The 12,575-nt window shown below is 45.7% G+C and overlaps 1 protein-coding gene across 1 annotated transcript in view; it reads right to left on the reverse strand.

Moving 5' to 3' along the window:
* ARAF (A-Raf proto-oncogene, serine/threonine kinase) overlaps window positions 1-12,575 on the reverse strand; it is a 77,072-nt gene that overhangs the window by 39,192 nt on the left and 25,305 nt on the right. Inside the window, exon 2 of the mRNA XM_082262892.1 lies at window positions 5,712-5,765. The gene's annotated coding sequence lies outside the window, so the exon portion shown is untranslated. The remainder of the gene's footprint in view (window positions 1-5,711; window positions 5,766-12,575) is intronic.

The following is a 12,575-nucleotide window of genomic DNA, read 5'->3' on the forward strand; positions in this document are numbered from 1 at the left end:
TTTGCACAGAGCAGCCTGGATCCTCCTCTTCTTGGGTCCCTCTTCAGTGTTTCCAGCTCCTTCCTCCTGTTGAGTGCCCCCCACAGCAAGCAGCTTGCTATGGAGGCACCCGAGCTGAGCCACAGATTTCTGTGTCTATTCAGACATAGAACCGCAGCCCGGCCCCACCCCCTTTCTCTCCTTACTGGCTGACTGACAGTGCATCGCCATTGGCTCAGCCGAGACACCCTACAACATTGTTTGATAGAGATGGGGCTTAGGTAAGTATTGGGGGGGCTGCTGCACACATAAGGTTTTTTATATTAATGCATAGAATGAATTAGGATGAAAAACCTTCTGCCTTTACAATCAATCAATCACTTTAAGGTCATAAAGAAGTTTTGGGTCAGAAGAAATGTGGGTTCCAAGGTACTGAAAAAAGAACCTTTCCTCAATGGGGAGTGAACATGGACTGGAAGTAGTTCAGACTTATTGTCATTTTTTTTGAAAAAAAACACTACAGATATAATACAGCCATGACAGCACCTTGCGCTATCTGCAAATAGCAAACACTTTTTTTCTGGACTCCAGGGCGCCATGCAAGGGAACTGATACACAAACAGATGAATCTGATTGTCCTTCAAGATATGGTTCGATTTTAATGAATTCGCAATAGTCACAATTTCACTTCAAAAGGCAAAATCCACCTTTACCAAAAAACTGCCTATGCAGAAAAGGGAGGTCTCTGGTCAAAACTGCAGCTTGTTTTTAAGCAAAGTTAAATCATGCTCTTGTTATAGGTGTAGGCCATGTAAATACCCCATGAAGCATGACTGGGAAACTTCTAGGACATAGGCAAGTGAGGCAGAGATGGACTGCAGAGTCTAAACATGGGAGGGAAATTTCAGCATTTGATTTGCAAAAAAAAAAAAAAAAAAAAAAAAAAAGGTCCTTGCAGAATCTAGGAAAAAGCCTAAAGATCCCATCTTGTTCCATGATCAGTCAGTTCCAGTAATGTCTTTCTAAGGTTCAGGTAAACCACCATGAAGAGTCCAAACAGTCCTTTGAGAAAACCCTGTGAACACAGCAAAGCAAAACACAGTAACTATCGACCTTGGAGAACACAACTGCTGGTGTTGTGAGCCCACAGCAAAATGTAGGTAGCATAGTTGCACTGGAAAGATTAGGACCTGTAAGTGGACATGAAGATGCCCACAGAATTCAGAAGTCTGCCAGACATGACTGCAAAGAATGGTAAGAGAACTGTAGAAGGCTTTGACCTCTAAACCCTTTTGCATTCTAGAACAAAAGGAGCCACCCACCGGAAATGGAGTAATGCCAGAGATGCCTGAAAGGTCTGCGGGGCACTATAGAGAGAATGTCAGGTCTGACAACCTGAAGCAGGATGGGTGACCCCACTGATATTCCCAAAAGAACAGGGGGCATCACCTAAAAGTCAGGAGGACTTTTCACAGGAAAAATAACATCCCGACTTGACATCTATGCATGCTCTAACAATAGATCAACCTTACACAAGATGTATAAAAACTTGTAAGGCAACATAAAAAACACCACTTTCCAAAACCCAGGAAAACATAAAACAGACCTGGTGCAGATACGGTGTTCTGCTGAAAACTCCAAATCACCAAAATCTCAAACTACGTCACTTCAGTGACTCTACAGCAGCAAGAATTGGAGATTTCGAGGAGTTGCTGTTTTCACAGACCACCGGCAGCCTATACACTACGTTACACGCTATAATGAGTCCACCCGCTACTAACCAACATGGCTGCCTCCAAGGCAGCGACAACTTTTTTCTCCTTACCCAGCGTTCTGTGATAACAGGCAATTGGTCATGTACTGTAGTGTATAAGCTGCCAGGGGTCTGAGAAAACAGCAACTCGTCAAAATCTCTAACCATTGCTGCTGTAGATGATGTTGATGTAGATGTTGGTGCCAACAAATCCACCTCAGGGATGCTCCACCGAAGACAACGAACGAAACACCTCTGGATGAAAAGACCACTCCCCTTGGTCAAACGCCTGCCGACTGAGGTAATCTGCCTGCCAGTTTTCCACCCTGGGAATGTGTACGGCGGGGAGGGCTGGATCGAACAGTTCTGCCCACCTTTAGAATGCTGGCCACCTCCAGAGCCTTCAGGACACTTTTTGCGCCTCCTTGGTGATTGACATAAGCTACGGCTGTGGCATTGTCTGATTGAATGTGCACTGGACATCCATTGCTCGGAGTTCCAAGACATTGATTGGTAGTCTGGACTCTTGCAGTGTCCAGATCCACTGAGCAGAATTTTTGCCGAGGATGCCTCCCCAGACAGACAGGCTGGCATCCGTGATAACCACCGTCCAATACGAGGGGAGGAAGAATTTCCCCAGCTGAAGCCCCGGAGAACGAAGCCACCATATCAGGGACTCCTTCGTTCCCTAGCGCAACCAGATCTGATCGTCCAGAGACTGCGTAGTCTTATCCCATTTGGCCAGAATCTCCCTTTGCAGGGACCTCGTATGGAACTATGCAAACGGAATCGCCTCAAAAAGGTAGACACCATAAGGCCCAGCACCCGCATGCAAGTCCAGAGGGATGACCCCATGTGCTGGGCAGCAGGAGACGAATTGCAGCCTGCAATTTCTGGAGTTTGTCCAGAGGAAGGAGCACTCTGGCTAAGGCTGAGTCCAAAGTCACACCCAGGTAGTCCAGCTTTGTGGACAGAATCCGAGCAGACTTCTGAAAAATTAGAATCCATGCCGAACTCCCTCAGAGCTCGTATGGTGATTTCCAGATTTTCCCCTAGAGCATTAGGAGACTACGCTCACAGAGGGAGGTCGTCTAAGTAGCCCAGTACTGCGATCCCCCATTGGCATAACAATGCAAGCATCGGGGCTAACACTTTTGTGAAGACCCGAGGAGCAGAGGCGAGACCAAAGGGTAATGCCACAAACTGATAATGCTTCTTTCCCATGGCAAAGCGGAGGAAGCATTGGTGACCGGCACATATTGGAATGTAAAAAGGTAAGCATCCTTGATGTCAATAGAGGCAAGAAAATCCCCCTGATGCAGGGATGCCACCTCTGTGTGAATGGACTCCATTCTGAACTTCTGCACCCACAAAAAGCAGTTCAGCACCTTGAGGTCCAGGATTGGAAGCGCCTTGCCTTCTTTCCTGGGAACTGTAAACAGGTTTGAGTAAAAACCCTGAAAACTTTCCAAAGTCGGAACTGGGACAATCACCACCCCTTGATGCAACAGGTCTTGTACTGCCCCAAACAGACCCTGTAAACAATCCGGGGACAGGGGCAAGTTGGAAGGAAAGAACCTTGCCAGGGGGACAAGGGTGAAAATCGATCTTGTAGCCAGACCAAATGACTTTGCGGACCCACTTGTCTTGTACCAGGGAAGTCCACGGGTCCGGAAACCAGTGAAGATGTCCCCACACCTTCATGCTGAAGGAGCCTTGTTCATGGGTCTGGAGAGGCCCGCTCTCGGCTTGCCAGATCAGGTTCCTTTAGATCCCCCAGAGGAGGCCCTAAAAGGCTTCGAGCCCTTGTCAGTCTCCCCTGAGGGACGAAAAAACTTCCTATGAGAAGGAGGGCCCACGTCTATGATGAGGTTCCTTGTCCTTAGTAGCCTTCAGAAGAACAGTACCCTTTCTCCCTGTGAGACCTTTAATGATGTCATCCAGGGTAGCCCGAAACAGGCGATCCCCTTGAAAGGGGAGGTCAAGGCATTTATAGAAGTCTGATCCACAGACCAGCATTTAAGCCAAAAGACGCAAGAGGACCACTGCCGAAACAGAGAGCCGAGCCACTAGGGGAACCGAATCCAAAGAGGTAAATTTCAGCCCCTGGACCAGCTGGTCTGCCAGATCAGCAAAGGCAGGAAGGAGCTGTTCTGCCTCCAGGTCACCGCATAAAAAGCTTAGCCCACTCGGTCAGAGAGTTTGCGACACCAGGGCAATGGTGAATACCGGCCTCAGTGCCGAACCAGCCAGAGTGTACATATTGCAGGCCACAGCCTCCGCCTTCCTGTCAGCCGGATCCTTAAAGGCCCGGGACTCTAGAAACCGGAGGGTCCACAACCGGTGGAACAGTCCACTTCCTAATAAGGGACTCTTCATAGGGGTAAGGCCTAGTAAAGCGCTTAGGGACCCCAATGGAACACTTTGGTCGTTCCCACTCTTTAGCGACAATTCTGTCAAAATAGGCGGGGAAAAGAAACCCCTTTACCACTCTAGATGGCTTTGGAGTGCCAAAGGGAACCTGCGCCTCCGTCGCAGCTGCATCCTCCCATCTTCCCACGCACAGATAAAATCAGTGCTTCCACCAGTGCCTTTTCGTGCGTGGTTGCAGATGTGGAGGAATCATTCTCACTACCTGAGGATTCCGGGCGCGTGGTCACAGACCCAGCAGGGTGACCCATGTCCACGGCGACCGAATCAGATTCAGGATCACCACCTCCACCTGGGACACAAAACGTATCCAGGACTGCCATTAGTGCACTGTTGGATGGTTGGGACCCGGAGGCCCCCGCAGCCTCAGAGAAGCGATCAGGTGGGGAGATGTGCTCCAAAGACTCATTGAGTCACCAGAGGAACCCCACAAAAAGTGTAAAACACTGCAAAGGGACAACCCCCACCGTGTTGGCAGCAGCACCCAGGCGTGCCAGGCACAAAGCACCAAGCAATCTTCAACAGAGAGGGAGAGACCCAACCAGACACACCACCCAGCAGAAACAGGCACATGCAGCCACAAGGATAATATGCACTCCATGTGAGGCAAACGGGAATGGAAAAGGGGATGAGGAGGGGCTCTCACCGCCCACAGAGCTCCACTGGCATGGGCGCCGCTATTTCCAATAGCAAACCACTGCAAAATGGCCACCGGACTACACAAACATGGCTGCTATGCATAGAAACACAGGTTACAGCAAAATGGCACTACAAGGCTCCCAGGGACCCAGGAGGGATTCCTAGGCCTCAAGGACAGGTCCAGGCAGGACAGGGGGCCCTTGCAGGAGCCCCCAGCAGGTATGAACAGTGGCCCAGGCAAACAATGTTCGGATTAAGATGAAACCACCCTTGACAACAATGACATTTGAGTTTGAAAAACCTCCGTCATGTTGGGAGTACCAGAAACCACTCCCAACAAAAAAAGAGCCACCAACTTTGACACCCTTCTTGCCGAAGCAAGCAGAAACACATCCTTCTGAGCCCTGAATCAGTTCAAATGATGGTCTATGAAAAACAGCCGACACCAAAATTGAGATGGTGGGGTTATATTATGTACTAGTATTATTTTAGGTACTCTAACATTTAAGTCACATCTGCAAGAAAACTGGAGAGCTGGCCTAACTTCTGAAACTCTATTCTCGGTGGTCAACATGACAGACTCTGGGAGTGACCGTCGCTTTAATTCTCTTGCAGAAGTCAAGATCAGCACATTCAAGTGACAGCAGTTTCTGAAGTTTATGGTTGAGTACAGGTCTATTTTGAGTAAATATTTGGACTGCTGAAATTCAGATTTTCCTCTTTAAATATTTCAAAACAAGCAGTTGCAGCATGGCTTGTGGTATAACCTATAAAACGTAAGCATTAAAAATGCAAATGATCGGAATCTTTGCATAAATAGTTTTTAGGAGGCAAAAGGGCGAATATAGAAAGTACACCTCAACGCAAAGACATTGTAACCCACAGAAAAATGGATGACATGAGTTCTTACCTTGCCACCCTGGCTATTTCGACACCTATCCTTAGGCCCCACGCTCTTGGCTATCTAGAGAAAAACACAAATGCCACACTGAGTTAGGCAGGTCACAAAAATAGTCAACAGACTTTGTATGCATGCTGCAAAAACAAATTATATCTATTAATAACAGGTAAATGTTGTACCTGTCGCCTACACAAAGTACATGAAGAAATTTTGCAGAATGATCCAAAAACCCGAAAACAGCTTGTCAGCTGGCTGAGGACAAGTGATGTGACTGAGACACTACTAATCCCAAGTTTAAACAAGGTAAAGCTAAATTAAAAAGTGTTTATGCTTAAAAGAGAACCTTTGCCGTGATCAAGCACAATAAAGTATTTACATATTCTGAAAAAGCAGTAAATCACCTTAAAGCTATTTTTTTTTTTTTTTTTTTTAAAGAGAGCAGATCTTGGTAGTCTCCCAACCTTCTAATAAAACCCAATTGCAAAGTCTTTGTTGTGATCTTTGAGGATCTCTGAGAATTAAAATTCCTATTTATAATGACCTATAAAATGTACAACTTAATTGAAAAACAAACTGAAATCTTTTAGGTGGGGGAAGTAAAAATAATAAAAACTAAAATAATGTGGTTGCATAAGTGTGCACACCCTCTTATAACTGGGGATGTAGCTGTGTTCAGAATTAGACAATCACATTCAAACTTATGTTAAATAGGGGACAGTACACACCTGCCATCATTTAAAGTGCCTCTAATTAACCCCTCTAGTAGGTCTTTTCCTGACATTTTCTTTGTCCCATCCTACAGCAAAAGTAATGGTCCGCAGAGAGCTTCCAAAGTATCAGAGGGATTTCACTGTTAAGGCTCCTTTCACACTATCCGTCCGTCGGACGGATTCCGTTTTTCTCAGCGGGGGATCGAGCCGCCGATCCCCCGCTGAGCAGGAGGATGACAGCTGTGTCTCCTCGCTGTGTGCGGAGACACAGCTGTCAGTTCCCCATGCATCTCTATGGGGGAAATTGGATGGGAACGGAGACCATCGGACATGTCTCCGCTGACATCCGATGCCCCATAGGAATGCATGGGGGGACCGTTCAGATCCGCCAAAAAAAACGGACAGGCGAATGTGAACGGTCCACCTGTGTGAAAGGGGCCTAAAAGGTATCATTTAGGAGAAGGGTACAAAATAATTTCCAAGGCATTAGATATACTCTGGAACACAGTGAAGACAGTCATCAAGTGGAGAAAATATGGCACAACAGTGACATTACGAAGAACAGGACGTCCCTCCAAAATTGATGAAAATACGAGAAGAAAACTGGTCACAAAGGCTGCCAAGAGGCCTACAGCAACATTAAAGGAGCTGCAGGAATATCTGACAAGTACTGGCTGTGTGGTACATGTAAAAATCTCCCGTATTCTTCATATGTCTGGGCTATGGGGTAGAGTGGTAAAAGGGAAGCCTTTTCTTAGAAAAACATCCACGCCCGGCTAAATTTTGCAAAAAACACATCTGAAGTCTCCCAAAAGCATGTGGGAAAATGTGTTAAGGTCTGATTAAACCAAGCTTGAACTTTCTGGCCATAATGTCAAAAGATATGCTTGGCACAAAAACAACACTGCCCATCACCAAAAGAACACAATATCCAGAGTGAAGCATGGTGGTGGCAGCATCATGCTTTAGGGCTGTTTTTCTTCAGCTGGAACAGGGGCCTTAGTCAAGATAGAGGGAATTAGGAACAGTTCCAAACCAGTCAATATTGGCACAAAACCTTCAGGCTTCTACTAGAAAGCTGAACATGAAGAGGAACTTCATCTTTCAGCAGGACAACAACCCAAAGCATACATCCAAATCAACAAAGGAATGATCCAAATCAACAAAGGAATGGCTTCACAAGAAGATGATTAAAGTTTTGGAATGGCCCAGCCAAAGCCCAGACCTGAATCCGATTGAAAATCTATGGGGTGATCTGAAGAGAGCTGTGCACAGGAGATGCCCTCGCAATCTGACACATTTGGAGTTTTTTGCAAAGAAAAGTGGGCAAATATTGCAAAGTCAAGATGTGCCATGCTGATAGACTCATACCCAAAAAGACTGAGAGCTGTAATAAAATCAAAAGGTGCTTCAACAAAGTATTAGTTTAAGGGTGTGCACACTAATGCAACCATATTATTTTAGGTTTTTATTTTTACTTCCCTCCAAATAAAAAAGTTCAGTTTGTTGTTCAACTAAGTTGTACCTGTTGATAGGTACAACTCCTGAAATTATTTATCTTTGCCTCATTTTTTTTACATCACAGAACCCTGACATTTTAACAGAGGTGTGTAGACGTTTTATATCCACTGTACACCTCTGGTAGAATAAATCGTCACCGGAAACAATGGAACCTTACATTTCAAGCTATAAACTTGACAAATAATCTGATTAATCTAATGGAATATAGTCAACTCAGTAGCTGCCTGACCCTTTTTTGATCCTTTAGGAAGGACACAAAACAATCTGACTACCTGATTGCAGCAGTCAATTTCAACACATCTTGACAGCCCAAACCACAAATAATGTGTATAGGGTCATATCCCCTTGTAACAGGCCTCGGGAAAAAAGTAGGCAAACAATGTTCAGATTAAGATGAAACCACAGTTGATAACAATGACATTCGAGTTTGAAAAACCTCCGTCATGTTGGGAGTACCAGAAACCGCTCCCAATAAAAAAGAGCCACCAACTTTGACACCCTTCTTGCCGAAGCAAGCAGAAACACATCCTTCTGAGCCCAGAATCAGTTCAAATGATGGTCTATGAAAAACAGCCGACATCAAAATTGAGATTCCTTGGGGAAACATATGTGTGACTCCTTGTAATGCATGAGAAGCAAAAAAAAAAAAAAAAAAAAAAAAAAAACCACCAAAAGGCCAAATCTGTCCCATGATGGCCAGTTTCAAATCAACTCTGGATTGGAGGAAGTCAACATGTGGTCCACAACATGCTTGCCAGTCTCACACGTCTCAGACATAATATTTCCAGATCAAGTGAACTAGTCTTCCTGGCTCTTTAACCACTTTACCACCGGAGGATTTTGCGGTCTTACGTCCAGGCCACTTTTTGCGATTCGGCACTGTGCGAATTTAACGGACAATTGCGCGGTCGTGCGACGCCGTACCCAAACGAAATTTACGTCCTTTTTTTCCCACAAACAGAGCTTTCTTTTGGTGGTTTTTGATCACCGGTGCGATTTTTACTTTATGCGCTATAAACAAAAAAAGAGCGTTTATTTTGAAAAAATAACAATATTTTTCACATTTTTTTATATGAAATCCCCCCCCCCCCCCCAAAATGTAAAAATAAAACATTTTTTTAATTTTTGGCCAATTTGTTTTTTGCTACCTATGTTTGGTAAAAAAAAAAAATCACAATAAGCGTATTTTGATTGGTTTGCGCAAAAGTTATTGCGTTTACTAACTAAGGGAAAGATTTCTGTAATTTTTGGTGGGTTTTTTTTTAACGCGTAATGGCGGCGATCTGCGATTTTTTTTGCGGGACTGCGACATTGCGGCGGACAGATCGGACCCTTGACTGACATTTTGACACTTTTGGGGGTACCAGTGACATTACTACAGCAATCAGTGCTATAAATATGCACTGTTACTGTAAAAATGACACTGGCAGGGAAGGGGTTAATTTTATTGGAGAGGGAGGGGTTAATGTATACCTGGTGCTTACTAACGTGTGTGGGGGGAGGTGACTGAGTGAGTCAGGGACAGATCGGAGGTTGAACTATGCTGAACCCTGCAATCTGTCACTCCCTGTCACTTAGGAGATCCGCCCGCTCTGTTTACACAAGCGGGCAGATCTCCAAACTAGATTCCCCGACGATCGGGGAAGAGCAGCGGCAATCGCCGCTGCTCCTCCCCTGGCCCGACTCCCGCTGTGAATGAATACAGCGGGAGCGAGCCTCTGGCGCCGCGCGTGCGCCGCCAAAAAGGGGCGGAGTCCAGCGACGTAGGTCTACGTCTCTGGACGATAACGAGCTACATTGCTGCAGTAGCAGCAATGTGAGCAGTGGTAAAGCCGTTAATATTGTGGGAATGACTGCCTCAGATACCCCTCTATCCTTCAAAAACTCTGGCTTCAATGGCCAAGCCAATAAAGTCAGCAACTGTAAAGAAGGATGGAAAGACCAAGCAATGTACAAGGAGGTCCAACCAAGCCAGAAGAGACCAAGGATCATCCATCAACATATTCAAAATGTAAGAATACCATTTTCTCTTGGGCCAAGCCGACGTGATCAGAATCACTGACATTTCCATCCCCCAAATCCTGCACAACAGACTCAGAAGAAGCTATCACAGAGAACTGGTCTCACAGTTTTGGCAGAGCACCCATCGTATTACTTGATGACCGCCAAAGGGAATGGGCTCAGAACCACCTAAATCCCCTACACCAGGGATCCTCAAACTACGGCCCTCCAGCTGTTGCGGAACTACACGTCCCATGAGGCACTGTAAAACTCTGACTTTCACAGACATGACTAGGCATGATGGGAATTGTAGTTCCTGAACAACTGGAGGGCCATAGTATGAAGACCCCTGCCCTACACCCTCAGGGGAAATCATAACTGAGGGCCATGTCTAGAATCATATGCAACCTGACCAGGGTATGTGCAAATTCCAACTCCCCTCTGCAACCCACCTCTCCACCATCTGCAAGAAACAAGGCCTACTGATTTAACTCTAAAATGTGATCTATGTCAATGTAACATTTCCCATCAGCCGAGAGTACACAGAGTGCTGGTTACTCCACAAGATGATGTAATATCAGTGCCTTTCTTTAACTGGTGGGCTTCCCTGATCAAGGACAAGTATATTCCATCCAAGCCTATCACACACAACCCTATGTTGCTACTGTCAGCCCTGCTGTTGAGACTGTTTCAATCACAGTAATACTGTACAACTATGCCCTTCCAGAAGCAAAAATGGCTGCCGAATAACGATGCCACTTCCAAAGATGCCTGGAAGCAGCGCCACATGGCCCATTGCAAACAGCGTGGAGAGGGGGGGGGGGGGGGTTAGATCGCTTGTTTCTCCTAGCTCTGCCCCCACACTGACTAAACAGCCCAGCGCCGTCTTCACAAACTGGAGAGTCTAACATACACCTATCAACTGCCAGCAACTGCCTAAATCCAGGCAAAGAAGCGTTAACATATAATACCTGCAGCAGTCCCAGAGATCTGCAGGTTATGCAGAGTAATCACCCTCAGCAGATTTAACATAGGGCAGTCAGAATAGTCTTAAAGTGATACTAAACAGCAAAGTGTTAATTGCCACGGGTGGCCGTTCCTTCAGAGTGCATGCGCCGATGACGTCATAGGCTGCATGCATTGTAAATATCTCCTAAACGGTACATGTTTAGGAGATATTTATAGCACCTATAGGTAAGCATTAATATATGCTTACCTATAGGTAAATGTAAAAAAAGTGGGTTTACAACCTCTTTAAACTGTGCAGTTGTCTGTCCACATTAGGAAAAATGCAGTTAGAAACCATGCAAACACATGAGAGAGCTCTCGGTACCCTGGATAATGTTAGGTAAAAAAAAAAAAATAAAAAAAAGGGACACATACGTCTATTCCCCGCTTTGGGCAGATAACGTTTAAAAATGTATAAAAAGCGAAAAATGCCAAGCTGGGGGTCCCGGGCAATGATTGGCTAAGGTCTTAAGAGTCCAATGTGCAGGGCTATGAGGAGAGGCACCAATTACTTAGCCCTTGGGAATGGAGCCAAGCGGCTCAGCAAGTCTGGCTGGGGCACCTGGATGAATTCATAGCAGGCCGGCGGGTGAAACCACGGGGACCAAGATAGATGCCTCAAAGGACCAGCTTGGAACGCAAGCCTTCCAGCTGCCATGACAATGCGTTTCGAGCACATTTGCTTTATCGAGTCAAGGAAAAGATGGCAACCAGAGTATTTAAGCCAAATGTCAGCCAATTATGAAACAGGAAGTGGGCAGAGCTACAAGCGGGCCTGGAGAACCAATAACCCATCAGTGCTCTTATATTATATGCCATTGGAATTAACATCTAATATACGTTGAACCCAAAATATATTTTCTTAAGTCCCCGTTCACACTAGGGCGACCTGTGAGGCGACCTGGTCGCCTCACAGGTCGCCGTAGGTCGCCTCCCATAGGGAAGCTGCGGACCCGTTCTAATAGGAGCGACACAAGTCGCTCCGACTTAGAAAAAGGGTCCGGAGCTTCTTTGGGGCGACCAGGAGGCGACCGCCATAGACTTCAATGTTATGAAGTCCGTGGCGGCCGCTCCGAGGTCGTGGCGCGGTGCGAAGTAGTGTCGCCCCTATGTGAACGGGGCCTAATACATTAATAAGAATAAAAATAAGAATGAAAATAAAAAAGGAAAAAATGGCAAATAAGAGAGCAGACACCTTTAGGTGGCGCATAACCCATCAAGGATTAATATGGCTGCTCTATGTCCTGTGATGTACGATAAAGCAAAAAAAATGGGGCAGAGAATTTGGTGCGAACGTCACACCGCTGTTTAATCCCGATTCGACAGCGACTTTTAGATGTGAGCCATTCGATTCATTGTTCTACATGTGCGGTCTATATGCTTTTCATATTAAAAGTACTACACTAATGGAATTTTCTCTTGGCTTGAAATCCCAGTGATAATAGTGCAATAGTGTCACAATAATGTAAAATTGTCCAAAAATTAAGTCCTTAATAATTAAGAAAAAAATCTCAATAAAAACTTGTGCTGTGCTTCAAACAGTGAATCAGTGCTTCACTCCACTCCACTTCCTCCAGTGATTAGTGCTTGTCCCCGCTGATGAAGTCACATGACGCAACACATACGGGGGAGG

This window comes from Pelophylax lessonae, assembly GCF_965119305.1.
Source record: "Pelophylax lessonae genome assembly, chromosome: 7".
NCBI lineage: Eukaryota > Metazoa > Chordata > Amphibia > Anura > Ranidae > Pelophylax > Pelophylax lessonae.